The 22,225-nt window shown below is 39.0% G+C and overlaps 1 protein-coding gene across 1 annotated transcript in view; it reads right to left on the reverse strand.

Annotated features, from left to right (window-relative positions):
- Window positions 1-22,225, reverse strand: part of MACROD2 (MACRO domain containing 2) — a 1,661,433-nt gene that overhangs the window by 923,685 nt on the left and 715,523 nt on the right. The gene's annotated exons all lie outside the window — the stretch shown is intronic.

Below are 22,225 nucleotides of genomic sequence, written 5' to 3' on the forward strand. Positions count from 1 at the left end.
CAGTTTGTTCACTTAGCTTTGAAAATTGAAAGATTAAAGTGACTGATTACTATAGGCAACGGCTCACGATTCTGTCTTCTGCAGTACTGATACATTCCCCATAAAGTATTTCCATAATAAGCACTGTATTGTAATGGTCAGATTTTAGTCTTTTATTAATGCTAAACAACATTGGGATGGACTGCCTACTGTTATCTACAAAGGGGCTACAGGAGGTGAATATTGATATTCTTTCAGGTCAATCTCTTACGGTAGGTTGGCAATGGATTGGTGAAAGACACATAACAAGTAAATATTGTTTTACTCATCAAGACTTCATACTTATTGTTATGTATTGTTTTTATAATTACACCAAATACAGACGGTGGATAAAAACATTCGACAGAATACACATTTATATCTTTAGCTGCATGCTAAATAAAAAGAGAAGGTTTCCATCTTGTTGAAGGAGAAATGTCATTCAGGATATAACAATACATAACACTAAGAAATGGTACCAGGAATAACAGAACATAAGAGCTTAACCATGATAATGAGGACCTGAAGTGTATAGATGAAAGAATGGAAACAGTACTAGGTAGGGGAAGATTAATGGCTTGAATCATGCTTAATCACATTATTATATTTGTTTCATGATGTGATAATGGGAACAGTGGAGATGAATAGACTGGTTATAAAAGAAAGGACATATCATACAGAAATGTATACTTTTTATTCTAGAACCTGTGAGCTATGAATATAGCTTGCATATTTTATGTTACAGTCTCTGTTCATGGTTATTAATTATTAATTAATACCATGGTCAACAACAATACTTGGATTTTCGATCGCAGAAATAACAAAAGGCAATCACATAATTTACTATTTTAAAAAAAGTAGATGCAATATATAAAAGTCAGGTGTATGGATATCAAGTATTAAAAACACAATTCAAATTTCTAAAAAAAAATTAAATAAAAATGTCCTAATTGCACTAGGTATATTGTTGGGTTCCTCAATTGTATGCCTCACCTTCAGTCCTAGAAACCCCAGCCAGTTCAAACTAGCAACATTCAAAAACACTTTGCCCATTTTTGTTATCCTCACATCTCCATTGTCCCAACAAAAATAAGTCATTGAGTGTTGTGGGCCCAATAATTAGGAAACATGATCTGTCTTTACCCAGAAAGGTTGTGACCGCCTGCACAGTTTTTATAAACTCTGGGAACAAAAATATATAAAAGACAAGCTTTCGAGAAAGTTCATTTTCTTACAACGGGTTAGATATATATAAAGCTTTAAGCACTTTGTAATTTTCCAAGGAAGATGGATCCCAGACTCACAGGCCTTTTTGACATTTTAGAAAGGTTTCCTTGTGGGACAATGCAAGTAGACTTAGGACCCCTTGCGCTATAGGGAAAGACAGACCTAACTGCTGAACACATTGATACCATAATATTTTCTAGTTTTATTGGTTCTTAGAGGGTCATAAATAAAAAAATTACTGACTGTTGCAGCCCACAACAGAATTTCAGTTACTAACTTATGGCATCTAATCCTGAAGATGATTTAATAGTAAATCAGTAAAGCAAAACAAACGACAAACGCACTCAACAATTTGTTACCAGTTATACAGTAAGGTGCACACGAAATGGGCTTTGAACAGTGGTACAGTAGAAAGGCATCATGGCACACTCACAAACCGCCTTGGCGCGGCAGTGCGGCTTACACATCCTTTGCAGAAGACGTGTATCCAAACCTCTGTCATTGTCCTTAGTGGTGAGACAAGTTGTTTTACATGCTGGTTTGTGAGTGTGCCATGATGCCTTTCTTCTTTTAATAGTAAATCAAGTACACAATTTTTGAGGTTAAAGTGGAATCTGTTGCTCCTGGGTTAAAGGCTGATGAGGCCCAAGCATGTGTTCTCCCCCCCAATGCCTCCCACTAAGGATCGCCTGTGGGAACGGAAAAAACTACAGGAACATTATACATCTGAGATGGGAAAACTAACATGATGATTCTAGTCTTGTAACTAGGCTTACAGGTAAAAAGCCACGCAGGTATGTGACACATTATAGCTAGGGATGCACCGATACTTTGCATTTTCATGAGAACTACCAGGGTTGCAGCGGTTGCAGCTGGAACCTAGCTCTGGTGTTCCACCACTGTCCTGAAATCATTAGTCAATATTTTTTTAGAAAAACTGCCACATAACAATAAACAAAAATGTATCCGTACTCGTACTTGTAAGTACTTGTGCAAGTTAAACTGGTATCGGTGCATCCCTTTATTTATGTTTATAAAAACTAATTCATACATTAAAACAGAGATGTACAAATCCCAGGAGCTCCGTGTGCTCCTTACAAATTACAGTTGCCTCCTAACTTTTGAATTTTTCTCTAGTCTAGTCTTGGAGCTCAAAAAGTATCTGTACTTGTACTTGTACCGAGTACTGTACTTGGTATCGGTGCACAATGAACACAACCACACCCCAAATTTTGCAACAAAGAACAGAGAAAACAGATACCAAATAAAGAAATGGCAGGGCAAAATATCATAACAAATATGGCCGTTGATGTAGACCGTCTCTTAAAATCGGTGGCATCTGAGAACTAAGCAAATACATATTTTGCTTTGAATATATGAGATTAATTCTATTTCTTCTACTAGCATTAAGCTATTATTCATTTTAATAAGTAATCCATTATGCTTCTGGCTCTGTGGAGGCCAAGTGTGGAGATATTATAAATCATATTTAGGTTTTGATCTCACTGCAAGATTAAACTGCTAAATTACTTATTTTTCTTTGTTTAAATTTGTGGGCTGATTAGAAACACATGCACATTTTAAAATGAGTCGCAGTGGCCTTCATTTGTTAAAAGCTTCCCAAGATCAGTAGTTACAATAATTAATTTTTGTGAGACTTGTGTTAGACAAGGCTATGACATATGCATAAAAAATACTACTCTCCGGTGCTAAATAAATTATGCTACTGCTACCAATGCTACATACGTGTTAATGAGAAGTTGTACACTAAATCTGTAGTCCAGAGTCATATGGTTTGCAGGTTATTAATATCCATACAACCGGGAGATACTAGAGGAAAATTATAGGAAAAATACCATACAGCAGTGTTTTACATACTCGTCCTCAATTCCCGCCACTAGTTCATGCTTCGCGGATAAATCCAAACATGTAGTTTACTCTTGATTTGCTGAGTTGCTAATTACTTTGCCTGTGCATACGTGAGGTTCCCTGAAAAACATTCCCTACTGGTTGGACTTGATTACAGGTTTAAAAAAACACTTCAGTGTTAAGTGTCCAGTTCAGTGTTCGAGCTCCCTCTGTACTACCCAATACATTTAAATATATATAATGTCAAAAAAGACAAAAATGCAGTATTGCAGTGTGCAATGATACCTTTTTTATTGGAGCAAAGTTGAAGACCTCATTAAGAACCGATGAAGCTGTTTGGATAAGCAGAGAAACATATTCAAGAATGAAGATCAAGTCCTGTTGAATGTGACTAGTTATTACTAGCTACACCATGACCTGAATAAATGAGATTAGTTCTCATTTAGGGCAGCATAAAGGTGCTCATACTCTCCTTGACCAGGAAAGCTTACAGTGCGAACAACTGGCCCATGTATAGATCAGCTATGAAATGTAAGGGCCAACAAATATCCAACAAACAATGCTTCCTTCTGTATGTACATTGGACCTATGGCAGAACAGTAAATGCAAGATGTATGATGCAAAACATTGTCAGTAGGTTTTGGTAATTGCCATGTTTGGACATTGGCTGCAGTATTGCCTGTCTACTGCCAAGCTGCCAGGGGCAATACAAGCTTGCAAACTTGCAGATCCTGATTATACAAGCTCTTTCAATATAGTTAAATTCAAACGAAACAAGTCATGACACAATGACAATTTTATTATTTTGATACTGAGAAAAGTAGCTGTTTGCTGGCACAGACACATCATTAGGCTAAAGCTACATAGATTTTTAGTAGCTCAGTTATGCTACTAAACTAACCAGTGGGTAATAACTAGGAGTAGCAATTGATCACTAAACAGATTGAACACATGACTCCCTATTGAGTAAGCTACACAAGTAGCGTGTAGTAGTGATCAGTGTTGCATGATCGCTTAATGCTCTAATCATGTGTGATTGATGGCTACCAGATGCTACTTGAGCAACTTACTCTATAGGCAGGCATGTGTTCCATTTGGCAGTCAATTGCTACTCCTAGAGATTCATTTCTAACAATTTCAGTAAATACACAAAGGAAGGCCTATTTTATGTAAATAGTGCAGGCCCAGATATTTACATAATTGACAAAGCCTCTGACTCGAATACCACATGTGAGTTTTTGACACAACTATGAGAGTGATAAAAAAGTTAAAGTGTATCTCAAGATGCAAAAAAAGACATAACTGTTGATCTGTCGGAAATGCAGTCAATTCCTAAATCCTGTTGCAGGTTGACTACACACAGCATTTTTGTGGACTGAGCGGGGTCAGCCCTGCCCATTTTTTTTTTTATAAACTACTCAATCCATCCCACTTCAACTCCAAAGCATTAGCACTAATTGGCTTGTAACTCCAAGAACTGAGAGGGTTAAATAGAAATTTTGAGATAATGTAGCAAGTGTGCAGAGAACACAGGACAGCTCTGAAGGATCGAAAGTTTATTTTGCACTTATAGAACAGATATAACAAAATGCTTCCAATTGTATATTTAACAGATGAAAATAGAGCAAATAGGGGAAGTTCATTGTTAGGGATTCCATACACTTTAGAGCTCGGCTTTCACCCTTAGGGGAGCTGTATTTGCTTACAATTACATTGCTTAGCACAAAGCAAAAAAAGTTTATATATATTGATATTGTAACATTAAGATAAGATTGAGTTGGGGTTGTGCTTGTAGAAACTTGTACGATGTTGTTATCTTTCACAAATTGGTGATCTCCAAAAAAAATTTAAATTACATTGCGGCATGGGGTGCATTTATAAAAGTTCCATCCAGCGTATAGCTGGACAGTTGGCATACATATGGCACTACTGCCCTTAGATGGCGCTGACAAGTTTAGGAAATCTTATAATGGTCAGTGCCATTTAGGGGCACTAGTGCTGTGAGAACGGTAACGTTTATGAGTGTTTGATGCTCACACACTAAAGACAAATGTCCTTCAGAGGCTCCAAGGTAAATTTGGAACGTTATTTCTATTCCTTTTTAAGATTTTTTATGTGGGCTGGATCAGGTGGGAGGACCTTGCACGATAAGCTCAACCCTGTTCTAAAATGGCTAAAGAACAGGAAATGACAAGTACACTGCTGCATAATGGGATTCCCAGAAGTGGCAGCAAAAAAACACTATTAGGACACACCACAGTTGCTCACATCAGGAGTCATTTTAAACTGGGATTGGGACTGGGAGAGCAAAATGCTAATAAGAAGCAGTTTTTAAAAAGGGAGCACAAAGAATACTGTTGGTGTGCCCAGTGCAACAATGCCAGTAAGATTTTAGTTTTCCTAAATTGAATCCAATCTGATTGGTCGCTATAGGTGACTGTACTTTGCATTAACAAATAAATTCAACAGTGCTTTTTCCATTCTGTCTAAAATGGCGACCTTTTTCTATTCCCACTGACATTAATTGATGGTTTAATATTTGAAATGTTAATATTTTTCTTTTAGTAGAAAGCAACAAAACAATTTTCAGAGATACATTTATGTCATCATAAAAAGTCATAAAACTCCTTCTCTTCATTATCTGGATTAATCTTGGAAATAGATTCTTCTTGGAGACAAACACATAACTATTAATAGACATGCAATCACATGGTAATTTGTTTCTTTCCAAAGCTATCATTGTACAAAACTACACAAGTGTCACTAGCAGGTGTCTCAAAATTAATCCGGAATATAATTATACTGTAGTTTTGCAAATACCACCATAAGTTTCTGCTGCGAGCTGCAGGCTGAATGAGAGCAGCAGAAATGATTACGCTTGCTGGGGTCTAATTAGTCCATGTGGTGTCATTTTAGACAATAGCAGTATGACAAGAATATATCAGTATGGGGCTGGCATGTTGAAACAGTTTTAAAATACAGAGTTTGGGAATGCTGTTTCACACAATCCATGAAATGTACTGTAATTGGAGTTAGGAATTTTCAGGATGCACATAAATGGATTTGACAGTTTAACCACTTGACGACCGGGGTGTTTCACCCCCTTCCTGGCCAGGCCATTTTTCAGTGTTCAGCGCTGCGGTACTTTGACTGATGTTTATTCCGTCATGCAATGCTGTACTGATACGAATTTCATACCATTTTTTGGGGACAGATAGAGCTTTCTTTTGGTGGTATTTAATCACCGCTGGGGTTTTTATTTTTTACTATATAACAATAAAAGTACCCTAAATTTTGAAAAAAAAATTTCCCTATAAAATTTTATGAAACATTTATTTTCACCCCAATTTTTTGATATAATATAAAATTTTTTTTAATTGTGAATTTTTTTTTACCTTTTATTTTTTTTTAAGCTGTAATTTTTTTTTTTAAACTTTTTTTTACACAACTTTATTACTATAACATAGGGGATTAAGAAATCCCCTATGTAATAGCCAGTTCACCAAACAGGTCCTCTTTATGGAGACATCAGGGGTCTCCAAGACCTCTGATGTCACCTAGGGACCCCCACAGAAGCTGATGAAGCAGAGATCTGCTTCATCAGCTTCTCTCCGGTGTTCTGCACCGGAGAGTGACACTGAATGCAGGAAGTGATGTAATATACATCACTTCCTGCATTCGGGGACAGGAAGAGAGATCAAAGGGAAATCGAGTAATGATCTCTCTTTGATCTGCTGTTAGAGCGTCGCCGTGCCGGTCCCAGCCGCACCGGATCACGGACCGGCAGCGGTGACGAGGAGACGGCGGGACATAGGAGTGGGGGGAGGCCGCACACCCGCAGCTCCTGCAAGCGATTGGGCGTCTCTAGAGACGCCTGATCGCTTGTATGTAAACAGCCATCGCTGGCTGTTTACATGCTCACAGTTTTCCCCCTCGTGTGCGCGCTGAGTGCCGCACACGAGAGGGGGGAGGGGCAGGACGTCTTAAGACGCCCTCCCGCTCCTAGCAGACTCCCGTCCGGCCGTTCACAAACTGCCATGGACGGAAGATGGTTAAACAACAAGTAGGCCCAAAGTTCAAGCTCCATGTAGGTTCAAGGTTTGGTCACAACCTGACATACATTCCTTGTAAGCAACGATATGACCCTGCAATATTGCTATTATTAATGGATTTCCAAGTTGAAGTCAGTACATGTCAGGTTGGGGGACATGGAATAGTAATTGGATTGTTCCTAATGTGTTTATATGTGTATGTGCACAATAGATTTCTCTATTAGGGATGAGTGCATCAATTTCTCTGAATTACTGATGAAACCAATGGTGCAATTTTGCCAAAACAGTAACTCATTCTCAATCATTAAGTTGCCTTTACAAAATTTGCGTGAATAAAAAAAATATTTTTCTGCATTTAATATTGTTGTATCCTTATTGTGTATATTTAGCTATTTGTGTACTCCTGCATTACATTTTTATTTTCTCTCTCTCTCTCCTCTCTCTCTCTCCTCTCTCTCTCTCATCTGAACCTTTTTGTTTACATAAGAAAAGATCCAGGATAGATGCGAGGAACTTCCATAACCATGGAAGCCATGTGAAGCCCTTTGTACCCTTATAAACCTCCAATGTATGTTGCCAAAATTATGAAAAGTTACTGCAATCTCTCACTTTGGGCGAAAATCTGGGAAAAGTAACACTCTCAATTTTGCTCATTCCACATTCCATATACTGCTCTTATCCAGGAGGAACAAGAGATTCTCAAAAGAAAAAAAATCCCACAAAACACCATCCCCTTTCTAACTGCAATCTACTCTCTCTGGCCAATTTGTATGCTTTGACATACTTTTTATGCATCTCTGTAGTTAGCATCACAAAAGCAGATACGTCTATTTACTGTATAGAGCAGCACTTAGTTACAGTCTCAGAATAAGTGCTGTTGCATAAAATGCATCAGAGTTCCTAAGTGCTGCTGCATGAAATGCTTGAGTTTCCAGTGGATTCATTAACACATTATCCAAGCACAAGAAACTGAAGAGCAGTCATCGTCTACACATTTTCTCTATTCATTCTGAGCTGGAAGCTTGTTGGATCAACACCTGTTCTGTTCTCCTTGGCTACTGATCTTCCAATGCCTTGAGCAGAGATTGCATTGTATACACAGAGATGTGTGCTTGACCTACTTATGGCAAACATTACAACATGAATTTATGACTCAAGTAAATGAATGTGGTAAGCACACAAGACTGTGTGTCCAACAATGCCTTTTAGCTTCTGTGGCAATGGGTGGGAGATCAGTCTGTAAAAGAAGACAGGACCCTTTACTAACACCAAAGACTGTAAATGACATGGGCTTTAATAGTTCTCTAGGTGCACTGATTTTCTTACCACTTACCAAAAACATCCCTTTCTTGCCCAAACTGACCCTAGAGAGTACACTACAGATATTAAACTGTAAGCACCTTCTGTGGACAGGTAGTAATATAATTATTTCTATGTAATCAGTACAGATTACGGATAGTTTACTTTTAGGTCATGTAAGTGCTTAAGCAATGTCCCCCTCTCTAACAGTCCATATGCATATTTTTTGGCTCCCCCGTTGCTCTTTTCAGCTAGTAGGAGCAAGTAACGGAAGCTCTGTGTTATCTCTGAGTCACTCTAGTTGGAGCTTATACAGGGGTAACGATTGTCTACCAGGCTCCAGGTGGCAGCACTTGGCCGAGCACCAGTCACATGAAAGGAAGTCACATGCTTCTCCAAATTCTGAAATAGTGGGTATTTTCTTACTCATGGCAAATGAACAGAGAGGCAGAAAAAAACAAATGATAAGGATATGCTGCGGAGGGTGGCTACACGCTGTCAGTTCTTCACACTCCTCTCCTGCATATACTGCCCACAGTCATATCTATTGCATTCCTGACCTGCAAATAGTGCCCACTGTGAGGTCCTTTGCACTTCTCTTCTGTGCACATTGCACAACATCACACCCCTCACATTCCCTTCTTGCTCATACTGCCCACTTGCATACCCTCTACATTCTTCTCCTGCACATACTAGCTACAGTCATATCCTCCACATTCCTCTCCTGCCCATACTGCCCACTCTCATACCCTCTACAGTCTTCTACTGCACACACTTCCAGCTGTCATGCCCTCTGCATCTCTTTCCTTTACATACTGCATCTTCAACATTATAATATCTCCAACCTCATCCTGTTCTGGAACGGGCACAATTTTGATAGTTTGCGTCAAGGAGGCACTTAGAACACCTCATGCTGATTATATAAACACCAATTATAGGGTTCATTGGACCTCAAGGGCAGCAGCACTACTGTGCCAGGTTCATTTAACATCTATGGGTTCTTTTATTTGCAATAAAAGTCATAAGCTAATCTCTGAGGGAAAACCTGTTGTCAATGTTATCGCAAAAAGAGAAAGATTTGTATAACTGTAATGGATATGACATCTGAAAAAAGGATTTCTGGAATGCTGCAAAACAAAGGAAACCTTTAACTTGAAAAATGACATCAACTAAAATGTCAATAACAGAAAGGACAAACACACAATGTTGCAGCAAAGCACTAAGAATTCCAATGAGCACCATGTCACTAAATAAACAGTGACTGTTAAAAGCTACCTTGTACTGGTATAACTAAAAGTATAGAGGACATGGAATTTTCACTTGTATAAAACGTAAAATATAAATTGTGCTGTTTACTTTGTAGCTAAAACTTATAGTGTGAAGAAAATATAGACACCCTCTCAAGATTTTATTGCCGTATGTGTCCCTGGTAGCAAGGGGAGAGGGGCAATCCTCACTAGGACAGACAATAATGGGAATATTCACAGGAGTCACTTGAACAGGGCAAAAGGGAAATCCTCCAATTGGCGAAAACTGTATTCCTTTTATGAACATCAATCTTTGAAACTCAGCTTCCAGCTAATCCCATTAGGTTAAGATCTCGTCTTAAAAGTTTTCTCAAACCATACTGGCTGAAAGGCAATAGGCAGTAGCAGAGGGTAAAAATGATGTACCCAGTGCCAAAATCTGAAAGCAAAGGTGAAAAATTAGACTGCTAAAACATCTTTATGCGTGTTCCCCTATGCACAAATGTCCATGAACTAGGCAAATCAGCATCAAGCAAGATGGAGATTATGGGGCAGTGTGTAGGAGGTTAGGCATATGTTTAAACTACATTGCCTTTGTACCCCCTATTCTACTGGTTAAAAGCTCCGCTCTAAGCTTCTTCTAGGACTTGCTTCTTCAACCTTCACCAACCTGCGTGTCACACTGAAGAGTCAATGGCATTGACACTTTGTGGAGGGAGAATGGTCCGTAGACAGACAGGACTTAAATGTGGATTGGACTGGCCCACTGCAGGGCTCTTGGGTCTTTTAGAAGGTCCTAGCAATACAGAAATTATAGAGCAGCCCCAAAGTAAGAAATTATATCACATTACTAATTGCTGATAATTGCTTTTGATCCTTATTTTACATTTTCTTATCTTGCTTTAAACTGAAAACATGGCAGGCATCTCCCCACCTCTGGCTTCCCTTTTGCTAATTTTTTTTTTGCAAGAATATCCTGCAATGAATTAGCAGTCCATCCAACCAGGATTTTCAAAGAGAAGATGATAGAACAAAGACAAAGATAAAATGTAATCTGACTGTTTCGTTACCCAACATACACACAGCTACTTTGGTTTCTATTCAATTGACTTGCTGGGATTTGCTTTTTAAGGGATGCATGGCCTGCAAAGAGTGGTAAAAATTCAAAACCAATTCATTTAAATTCTGGATGCCTTCCTTGCAGTCATGATCAGTACAAAAAAAAGGGAATTACAAATACCCTTAAATTACCGATGATTTGGGACAGAAGGACAATCTTTTTTTGAAGTTCCTTAATATGAGACTCTAAATCAATACATATCTGTCATCTAGTAATTGGAGCTAGGTAAAACTCTACACGTCTAAAGATGTCAAAAAACCAATAGTCAGCAAGTTAACATGAAGTGTGAAGATGATACTTAGCAAATTAGGTAATATGAATGGCATTTGCTCATAAAGAATATAAAATTACTTTAAACGATATTGTGTATGCACTCCTGCCTATGCGACAGCCGTTCATACATCCATACCATGTAAGCAAACTTGTCAGTTTAGCAATGTAATATTGCAGAGGCATCTTTTTGTGTGGGTAATACATGAAAATGAAATACAAAGATTCATGAAGCAAGAGCTATAAGAAAGCTTAGAGTGTTTCCATGTTGCTTTCAAAGAATGAAAATGTAACAGAGCTACCACACTATAGTTTATATGTTGCTACCTAACTAGACATGAGATGAATAACACATTCATTTGATGTTGTTGGGGCGCCCTGTGCTCGCTATGGCAACACGGGCAAGGGAGAGCAGCCAGGCTGGCCCTGGCTGTGCCCCCTCACAGCTGCACCCGGGGAGATTGCCTCACGCACCTCACCCTTCCTACTGCCCTGCTGAGATGTTCTAAAGCTATAAAAACACAATGAGGGGAATTCATAAAAACAGGGGCAGACAGAATCTGGAAGTGCTCCAGTTTTCATGAATTCCCCAAATTAGCGATTACTTGTCTGGGAGACTAACCAGCGCAAACAACAAGTGTTTTTGCTGGCTAGTAGATCTCCATGGTCTTAGTAAACAAGAGTAGGTACATCTCTGAAGAGCAATAACCCATAAGACACTGGGCTCTACTGACATTCTACGAGGAGGTGAGTAGAGATCTGGATAGAGGGAAGCCGGTGGATGTGCTATATCTGGATTTTTCTAAAAGCATTTGACACGGTACCACATAAACACTGTGGTCTATGGGCATAGATTAAATGGTGAGTACATGGATAGAAAATTGTCTACAGGAATGTGTCCAGAGAGTATCTATAAACGGCTCCTTTTCAGATTGGTCAAGTGTCTGGAGTGGCGTGCTTCAGGGTTCTGTGCTAGGCCCCCTATTATTCAACCTGTTTATTAACAATATCGGGGAGGGCGTGAATAGCCACGTTTCCGTGTTTGCTGATGATACTAAAATCAGGACGGTAATAGACACAGACTTAGACACTATAAAATTACAGGAGGACCTGGATAAAATAGGGGAGTGGGCAACTATATGGCAGGTGAGGTTTAATGTCGATAAATGTAAAGTAATGCACTTTGGGGTTACAAATAGGCAAATGGAATACACATTAATGGGAACTCCACTTGGGAAGTCAGAAATGGAAAAGGATCTGGGAGTCATTGTAGACCACAGATTACATAATAGCTTGCAATGCCAGGCTGCAGTAAACAAAGCGAGCAGAGTACTGTCTTATATTAAAAAGGGAATGCACTGTAGAGACAAATCTATAGTTCTGCCACTTTATAGATCGCTGGTTCGGCTTCATCTGGAGTATGTGGTCCAGTTTTGGTCACCAATACACAGAAAGGATGTCCTGGAGCTGGAAAGAGTCCAGAGAAGGGCAACTGAATTAATTAAGGGGATGGAGGACCAAAGCTATGGGACAAGGTTACAAAACTTAAATATGTTCACGCTTGAGGTGCGGAGATTATGGGGGGACATGATTTTAATGTACAAGATGTTCAATGGTGATAGCAACATCAGCAATAAACTTGTTACGGTAAACTCCATAACAAAGACTAGAGGCCACCACCTAAAATTGGTGGAGAAAAGATTTAAGCACAAGGGGTGTAGGGGCTTCTTTTCAGTTAGAGTGGTTAGGGTCTGGAACTCTCTGCCACAAGCAGTGGGTTCATCTGAGAGTGTTGAATCATTCAACATGCATTTGGACAAATTCCTCAGAGACCGTAATATACAGGGGTACTGGTACCCTTAAAAAATAAGATCACACGAGGACTCGTACACACGCATACACATGAAGAATCCAAAACATACACACAATAGGTTGAACTTGATGGACCTGTGTCTTTATTCAGCCTCAAATACTATGTAGCTATGTAAGCTACTACCACAACTATGTTAGCACTTTGTTGTTTCAATTACAAATAAAGAGGTACAGTGTTAAAAAGCCCCTTAATGGCCACAAACAGTGGGTATGCCTGGAGGCTCAAACAGAAAGATTGCACCACCAAAGTACCTAAGGCATACACTTTACTGTTTTTTATGTGTAACTCTCCAGCATCTTCCAACACCCAAAATATCAGTTCTGGATAGACTAACCCTCTAAATGGTCATATTTAGTGATATGAAAATCTGCGTATCCAGTTTTTTATTAGACCAGAGTTTCTTCTTTAGTAGAGAAGTGAGTCATGGCATCCAATTGGTAAACATGTTCTGCTTGTGGACTGTAAAGCAATTTCTCATTTCCATAGGAAAAAAGATATATAAATGAAATCTCAAGTTAATAAGGCTGCTGACATTTTGCAGAAGCTATACTAAATTAAGGATTTCTACAACTGAAACCATCCAATACACAAGCCTTTTCACACCACTGCTCCTATTTTCAACAGACTATTATATTTTACTTCTAGCCAAAATGATGCAGAACTCTGGAGAATTGAGAATGGAGGAGGTTTCAGCTTCTTTTGACACGTACCAATAAATAAATTTCCCTCGGTTCTACACGGCCACTCACATTCTTTGTGGAAAAACAAGTTGTTAAGATTTACTGTTTCACATAAAAATTCCCCTATAATCTTTGTCTCAGACATCGATATTCCAATTCATATTTACAAGTGTGCACAGCTGCTGTCTTTTCATACCTATGGTTATTATTCACAGAGACTGCAACTGTTCAGCAGGCAAAGTTTCTAAAAACACAGAGTATGGCCTTACGTCATATGAGGGTCGTGTTCAAACGATTGGCAAGAGTTCATATCTCTCTGCATTTCAAATCACTGGAGGCAGAGATCAAAGGCTTGAGCAAAAGCGTAGCATTATAGGCAAAATACTCTATTGGGTCTCTATTCCTCCTTTGCAGTTGCACACAATAACCAGCACTTCGAAGTATGGCAAAGCATGTAACCTCCTCCCCTGTGAAAATGCTTGAGCCTAGCAGCCAATCGCTAGACCAGACCATTGTCACATGACCAGCAGAGTGATGACTCTGCTCCCCAAGTTGCTAACAGTTTAATGCTGGCTGAAGAAAAGGAAGAAGTGGGGGGATTGCTAGCAAGGTGAGTATGGGGGAGGGGGGTATCAGCACACATACACCCTAACTGAATAACAGTTAGTTTGCTAAAGGGGTGTGCACACAGAGTGTACAAATTGTCTCTCACAGACCTAATTTTTAAGTCAATGCATGGCAATTAGGAAATGTAGCAGGATATTAAAAACTGTGTTACATTAAAAACATATTTTCAAATTCAGTTCTGACCAACTGTTTTGAAAATATCTAACTTTTGGATAAAGCAGAGAAGGGTTAGAACTTCTGTCAGGTTTTTATTCCTGTGTCCCTTTTGACGAGATAGAAATGATATTTTGTCTGCAAACCTGTTTCAAAATGTCATCTTTATTGACGTTCTTACAGCATCTCCTGTCATGCTGCAAGGACGTCAGTAAAGATGAGATTTTGAAACAGAAGGTGTGCAGATGACATATCTTTCCTATGCATTTCTGTGTTGCCATCCACCTGCTGTTCCAGCACCCAATTAAAAGGGGTATAATGGTAAGGTGTGCAATGGAGATACACTGGGTGTAACCAACACAAAAAGTAGAAATTTCCTCAAGGGACACCCAAACAGTAATAAAAAAGATAGATTCTAACATGTAAAAGTGGAACTTGGATTGTAGATAAAGAAACCACAAGGGGCAAAAGCTTTGTTTAAAAGCTTGCAGTTCAGAACAAAGTCAGAGATCAAAAGTTTAGGTGTTATATTAAGGTACATTTTTATTAAATCTAAACTACAGGGGGAAAAAATGATTTACCCTTTCAGTGAGTCTCCCTTGCCACTGCAAGGGTTAAGTGCTTGCTTTGCCTAGCAGATGATGAATATACTTACCTTGTTCTTCACTCCTGTGGGCTTCCTCCTCTTCATGCAACTGGTTCCCCCCAAAAAACAGTCACAGCTCTATATCATCGCGTACAATGCAGCCTACAAGCATTCATGCATGTTAAAGTTAGGTTCTGAGGGCCCACCCACATTCTAGAGAGTCGGACAGAAGAGAATAGCACCAGTTAGCAGAGGGAGCAAGGAATAAGGTAAGTATATGACATAATGCATCATCCCCTAGGCAAACCAAGCATTTAACCCTTGCAGTGGTGAGGGGGACCCACTGCAAGGGTAAATATTTTATTTTTTTCTGGAGTCTAGCTTAAAGTGCCTTCAAACATATATCATAACTTCTTCAGTAAAAATATTTAACAAAATACAGATACAATTAATGTTCAGGAATTCCCATTTGTCCCTTTTTAACACTTTGTCAGTGTCAGTGCAAAACTCAAACCAATACAATATATCAAGGGGGCAATTGTAAGAAGCGTTCTTGCTACTGCCTGTCGAAAAGTAAGACAGCTCATACATCTGTCCCTTTATGGCCAATTATAGCTCTGATGTCAGAAGTGGATCACCGACAAAGCAGATGTTCTTTTTAATTGGTTTTCGAGAAAGCTGGACACGTATATGTAACTACACTAAAGGGCTTCCAGCAGGGATCAAATTATATTTTAAGGTGGAAAAATCATTTTAAATGCACCTGAGAAATATCCATAAAGTAGTTCATTCTTTCTAAGCCTTTGTACATTCCATCAGACATTCTGTGCAACTTTGCCTACTTTCATTTTAGGTTCCCACATTATCACCAGCCTGGACTGGCCCCTGTTTACACATGTGGCTAGTCAATATGTTCTGTGCACTCATTTTAAAAAGCATGGTCACGTAATTACCATCTTGCACTGCACATAAAATAAACCATAAGTTCATTAAACACATACCATCTTTCTGGTCCAGCTAATTGCAATCAAACAAAATCATACCATTACATTAATCACATGTCAGTCCAGAGGCTTGATAAATTACATGTAATTGCTATCATAGCACATAATTGTCATGAAATTTTCAATCAGTGTTAATGAGGTAGAAAATATTTGGCCCAGGTCAGTAAATAACAAAAAATGTAAGACATCCCCCCATCAATAAAAGGTTAATGAACCCTGAGTACACACAGAGTGATTTACTGCACTTAATAAATCAACATGAAACATGAACAGGAAATTTATGATACCTAAAATTGGAGCAATTTCTGGAGATATTTTAAATCCGGTCTGCTTGCACTTCAAAGCTATGATGTTTCTACAATAAAGAAAAGATGGCTAACCTATGCTCTTCTGTTATTGAGCTAATACAGCCCCCAGAATCCTATGGGGCTGCTCAGGCAACACAAAGAGAACATAGGGCATCTGAAGGGCACAGGTTTGTTTTCCTACACTGTAGACAAGAGATATGTAACCAGTGGGTCAGACACCCAATTACTGTCCTAGAATCTAATTTTAGAGTCTCTTGATTGTCAAAAACATTACACAGAACAAAGAAGAAAGATATTCTTGGCAAACATGGGCAGATAATTTTTAGCAGTATATGGCATTAGGCCATTCTCCAGTTTGCTTGAAATATATTTCAATTGGTTGGACAAGCAACCACACAAATAATATTAGTGACAACATTTAACATGCTCCTTTACTGGTCACAGCTGGATCTATACTTCCTGTCCACCTAGGCCAGGGGTAGGCAACCTTGGCTCTCCAGCTGTGCTGAAACTACAAATCCCATAAGGCATTGCAAGCCACCGGCATGACTCCCAGAGGCAGAAGCATGATGGGATTTGTAGTTTCAGCACAGCTGGAGGGCCAAGGTTGCCTACCCCGGACCTAGATGTGAGGGAGCAAATGCTACGTTGATTCATATGTTATGGAGATGTCCGAAACTGCAAAAGGTATTGGATAGACATCATTATATTGATTAATCATGTGTTCGGTAACCTCATTGGAGCTGGACCCCAGAATGTGTCTCTTGAATTGTGAGGAGGAAGAGGGACAGGACAAGGGGGTAGTTCACCTTAAGACACGATCGTTGGGTATAGCAAGGAAAATGACTGCTTTAAGATGGTTGTCTCCTAGACCACCAACAACGGAGGATTGGTGCACGCAGGTTAATCAAGTTCTACTAAAAGAAAAAAAATGCTCTTTTTACAGAGTATGTTTAGGGTAATTTTGGAGGATATGGTCTCCATGGCTATCTGTACCTGGTTTGGCTATTAAATTAATTTATTGTACGAAATAATAGTCACTTAAATAAATGTGAAGTAAAAGAAACAGGTCACCAGCACTCGTTTAGAATAAATATGTCCTTTTTTTAATGGACAATTGTGTCACTACAATCAACAGAGCCGACGTTTCGGGGCCGCACAGGGTCCCTTCAAGGCAAATGCCAACTGTCTTATGTTGCTTCCCTAATTTTTCTAAAAACTCAGGCTGTTATCATTTAGCATGTACTGTATATATTATACTGGCTGAAGAAGGCTGGATCATTTCTGTCACTTATGTTGCTTCCCTTCCTACCCCTGTAGACTGGCTAGTCTTAGTATCACACTAACAAGATCAGATCCCATAGCCATACATTTGCAAATATGTGTAAAACCACACTGTTAGTAGCTTTACACGTATTTGCAAATGTATGGAACAGAAGCTTCTGCTTTAATTTGAGCACCTTTTCAATTTGTGGTAGTTTTAGGGCCAATGTCAACATGCTTTTGTTTGCTTCAGAACTGTTTATCTCCCCATGCATGTCTATGCAAAAGTAGCTGGAGCCAGTCAACTGTACCTAACTGATCTAAGTGGTTGCCATTGTTGCTTTTCATAGCAACACAAGGCACTCCAAGGCAAAGAAAGGAGATGTTGAAATTGACAGTTGGCCAACTGTGCATCATTACTCTAGGAAACTTTGGAAATAATGACCATAAATGAAATGAATTATCTACTTTGCTAGCATTTGGTTATGTGTGTACAGACACAAAGTGGCTAAATGGTAGGTACACTATTCCTCCAGCAACAACCATACACCTGCCAGATTGCACTGGCAAGTATGGTGGTAGTCTGGAACTTTTTATGATATGTAAGAATGTGTGACTTCTTGCAAAATAAGATGTATGGCCGTTTATCATGACCTATCATGCCTGTTCAGTAATTCAGCTCTGATGGTGGTTGGTGAAAATAAGAGAAGAGATGATAGAAGGCAAAGCATAGGAGTTGCAACCTCTATCAGGTTTCTAGTGCTGTATTTGTACCCATTGGAGGAATTTTAATGCCTACTGGGATTTAATCTTTGAGCCCCAGTAGGGGCAAAACATATCAAGGACAAAATAGGGACAGCTGGAGTGACATTGCCACTTGTCGCAATAAAATATGGCAAGTGAGATCAGAAGCAGTCGTGCTGCTGCTCTACATTATTTTGGAGTCAGAGGGAGGTGATGGAAACTGAAGTTTGGCTGATCCTGAGCTTATAGTATGTATGAATCTTTTGAGCAATGATCTAGATTTAATTTGGGTTCCAGAGGCACATGTACTGCACCTAGGGAGTATGACACACAAATAGGCCAATACTAAGAGCAACGCCAGCTACAGAGATGGACATTTCTTAAAAATGCACATTGATTATTTTCTTTTCCAAGAGAATATCGGACACTATTTTCAATGCCCATACATATTTAGAACAAATTCTGCCTCCTGTCATGGACAGATTTTATAATTGCAGATGAAACCCATCCATCTTCCATAGAGTCCTCAACACGAACAATTACTACATTATCATCTAAAGACGGATGCACTCTGCACCTTGACTTGTCAAATATGAAATCCTGATATGTATGCTTTGATAACCAGCACATGTAACTGATATGACCTTTCACTGGCATCTCTGATGGTTAAAAGACACTAAACAAATGTGTCATATTACCCACCTGTGGCTTGCTATCATTAATTATTAAATATATTTCAAGCATATGTCTCCCAAGAACATAAGGCTCCTGAATTGTTTTCATTCTAATTTAGAAGCCTGAGAAATCCATTGTTTTGCATGAGCCTATTCTATTGCAATGGTGGAATTCTGATCAGGCCACTTTAGAGTGGTAGATAAATTCCACAGCCGCATTCTACGAGCTGCTACTGTGCGTTAACATGTGACAGATGCCTTCACAGTAATTGCCAATCAGCCTTTGCACAGCAGCTGAAAACACAATATATCAGTTTGATCTCTCTGGGCATGAACATATTCACTATCCACAAATCTACATGAATAAAAAAGATTTTTTTTTTCTAACAACTGCAGCTAAACATTATCAAGTGTAGGCTGTAAGGAGCACCATTATTTATCTAAAAACACAGGCTGTTATCAGTTAGCATATATATTATACTGGCTGAAGAAGGCTGGATCATTTCTGTCACTCTATTACTCTTAGTAGAATTAAATGAAACGCTTATTATTTACACAGTGATAAAAGTGTAACATTAGGAGGATGAGAAACTATTATTATCATTTGTTTGTATTATTATCACCTGTTTAATCTTACAGATAATAGATATACATGACTGCAACTCTGTAAAATGGAACTGTAAATTTTAAAGTATGCTAATAGCAGAGGAGGACTGGGAACTTTTGGCCTGAGAGGCAAAGATAGCCAGCTGGACTTTATAAAGCAGGGCCAGTTTCCTTTGGGCTAAAATGCCCCATACAAAGTATGTCACATGGATTGGTGGCCATGGAGAAAGGTGGGTAATATCCTAAAGGACATAAATCTGATATTGAGAAGGAGGGGTGCAGGAGCCAGGTTGAAGTAATAAGACTAGGTTGTGGAAGAGAGGCCACTCTAACATGGTGGTCTTTGTGTTTTTTGATTTGAGACATTTACTAGAGTTTAGTGTTAGAGAATATAAAGAGGTTACAGGAAAAGAGGGGGCTAACAGTTACAAACGGCTATGAAAATGCATGCAGGTAGGATGTCCTCGCAAATTCAACAGGCTTCAGGAACAATGGCTGAAAATCCCAAGTTTATTATGCTTCCATCAGCCAAATTACTCAGAGATTACTTGACTGAGACCTGAGAGAACTATTGCATGGACTTGCTACTGTAAACATTAGTGCAGACAGCCAAGCACCTAGGACTTACCTTCCCTTTTAGGGCTCCCCAAAGGGGAGGATACTGACGGGTCATGAGCATTTAAATAGGCTATTGTTTTTTTTCTTTTGATATTTTGGTAATGACCTGGCAAACACTTTTGTAATAACAAAAGTTATTTCAATAAAAAAGCATTTGGTTAAAAGAAGAAAAAAATATGAAAAAATAAATAAATATATATATATTCACAGTAACCACATAACCAGTAACCATTACGCAAAGAGGCAGCAGAGACATAGAGGTGGTTTTCCATGTATAGTTTTTTGCCACGCATTTTTTCCCATTAGTAGTAGGAATATAACTCTCAAACACAAGTTTATTAACACATTGTCACAATATTCTAAGCCATGCTATAACCAGCAAATCAACAAATCTTTGTAACAGTGATGATCTAAGCATAGAGGCGCTGAGAGTTTGAGTTGGGTACCTACCGACTCCAGTGAAATCCAGACTTGATAGTAAAAGTTATGATTACAAAAGGCTCATGTCCACAAAGTCTGACCTCCAGTATAATAAACACTTTGTATAATAGTAAGTCATATTTGTAAAATAAAGATGTTATAAAAAGTGATATAAAACTTGAGTTTATATACATTTACAATAAAACATTTTAAATAACATGACATTGATTAAAACCTTTTAAAACATTCAGTTTAAGTTGCCATAAATAAATACACGCCCCTACTCGTTTGACTGTGTTAATAAATAATCTGCAAAAGCCTCTAATCCAGGGAATATTACACAATCTGTAGTAATTGTTTGGTCTGTAGCATGAGGGGATAAGGCATCAATGATGAAGAAAGATGTAAGTACAAAATAGACATGGTAGAACGCTATGACTTTGGCTTAGAAAAGATCAACAACATGCTTAAAGCTGAACTTCAGGGAAAACAATCCTTGAAGTGGGGCTGTCCCATCACTGCAAGGGTTAAATGTTTGTTTATGCCTAGGGTACCAGGAAAAATAACTTGTATTTACTTAATTCCTCTCTCCCATGGCAGCTAGCACTCTCCTCATTCTGATGCTCGGGTTGTGGGCGGCCCCTCTGAATCCTCATATTCAATGCAGGTCAGCTATAGCCCCTTTATTGTACTTGATGGTGTCAGAATGCCCTAGACTGATGCTCCGGGTTGTGGGTGGCCCTTCTAAATCCTCATATTCAATGCAGGTCAGCTATTAACCCTGTATTGTACTTGATGTCAGAATGCCTGAGACTGCAGAAGTGTCTTAGAGAAGAGGCTACGGGGACCATGGAGGGAGCCTGAGGAAGTGAGTGATTAGGAAAGTAAAAGTCCTTTTTACTGGTACTGGTAAGGATAAGTGAGCATTTAACCCTTGCAATGCAGGGGTAGCCCCACTGTAAGGGTATTTGTTTGTTTTTCCCAGATTTCAGCTTTCAGTTGGTGAGGCAAAACAAAATATATTAAGGCCTCATGCACATGTCTGGAAATGGCCATACGGCTTAGAAATTGGGCATATTGATCTGCTCGGGAGTCACAAGTGTATCGCAGAGCTGTGTGCAGCTAGCCTGTAGAAATCAATAATAGGGTATATACGCAGATCCCATTGTTTACATGCATACGGGGACTTGCGCACAGCTCTTCAATACACCCATTCTATACCCTTCATGACCATTTCTAGCTCGTCACATGAGGCTTTGGTTGTATTCGCTTTGTGTGCCCCCTAATGCAAGAAGTACATATTGTCTAAAATTGAAAATAGTAGCACCAAATGTATAGCCAAAAGAGAGTTTTGGTTGCGCTCACAAACATCACATTCAGGGGTCTGAAACATGTCTAAGCGGTTACTTTAGTATAGGCATGTCAAACTCAGGTAAAACAGTAGGGCCAATTAAGTGGACTGAATCTTCAAGGTGGCTGCATTATGTCTATATAGGGCAGCACCTACTTCATTCCAGACACAGATTATAGCACTTCAGAATTTAGCATTCTAGTACAAACTGCAATT

This window comes from Nanorana parkeri, unplaced genomic scaffold (assembly GCF_000935625.1).
Source record: "Nanorana parkeri isolate BGI_ZX_2015 unplaced genomic scaffold, ASM93562v1 scaffold151, whole genome shotgun sequence".
Classification (NCBI taxonomy): Eukaryota; Metazoa; Chordata; class Amphibia; order Anura; family Dicroglossidae; genus Nanorana; species Nanorana parkeri.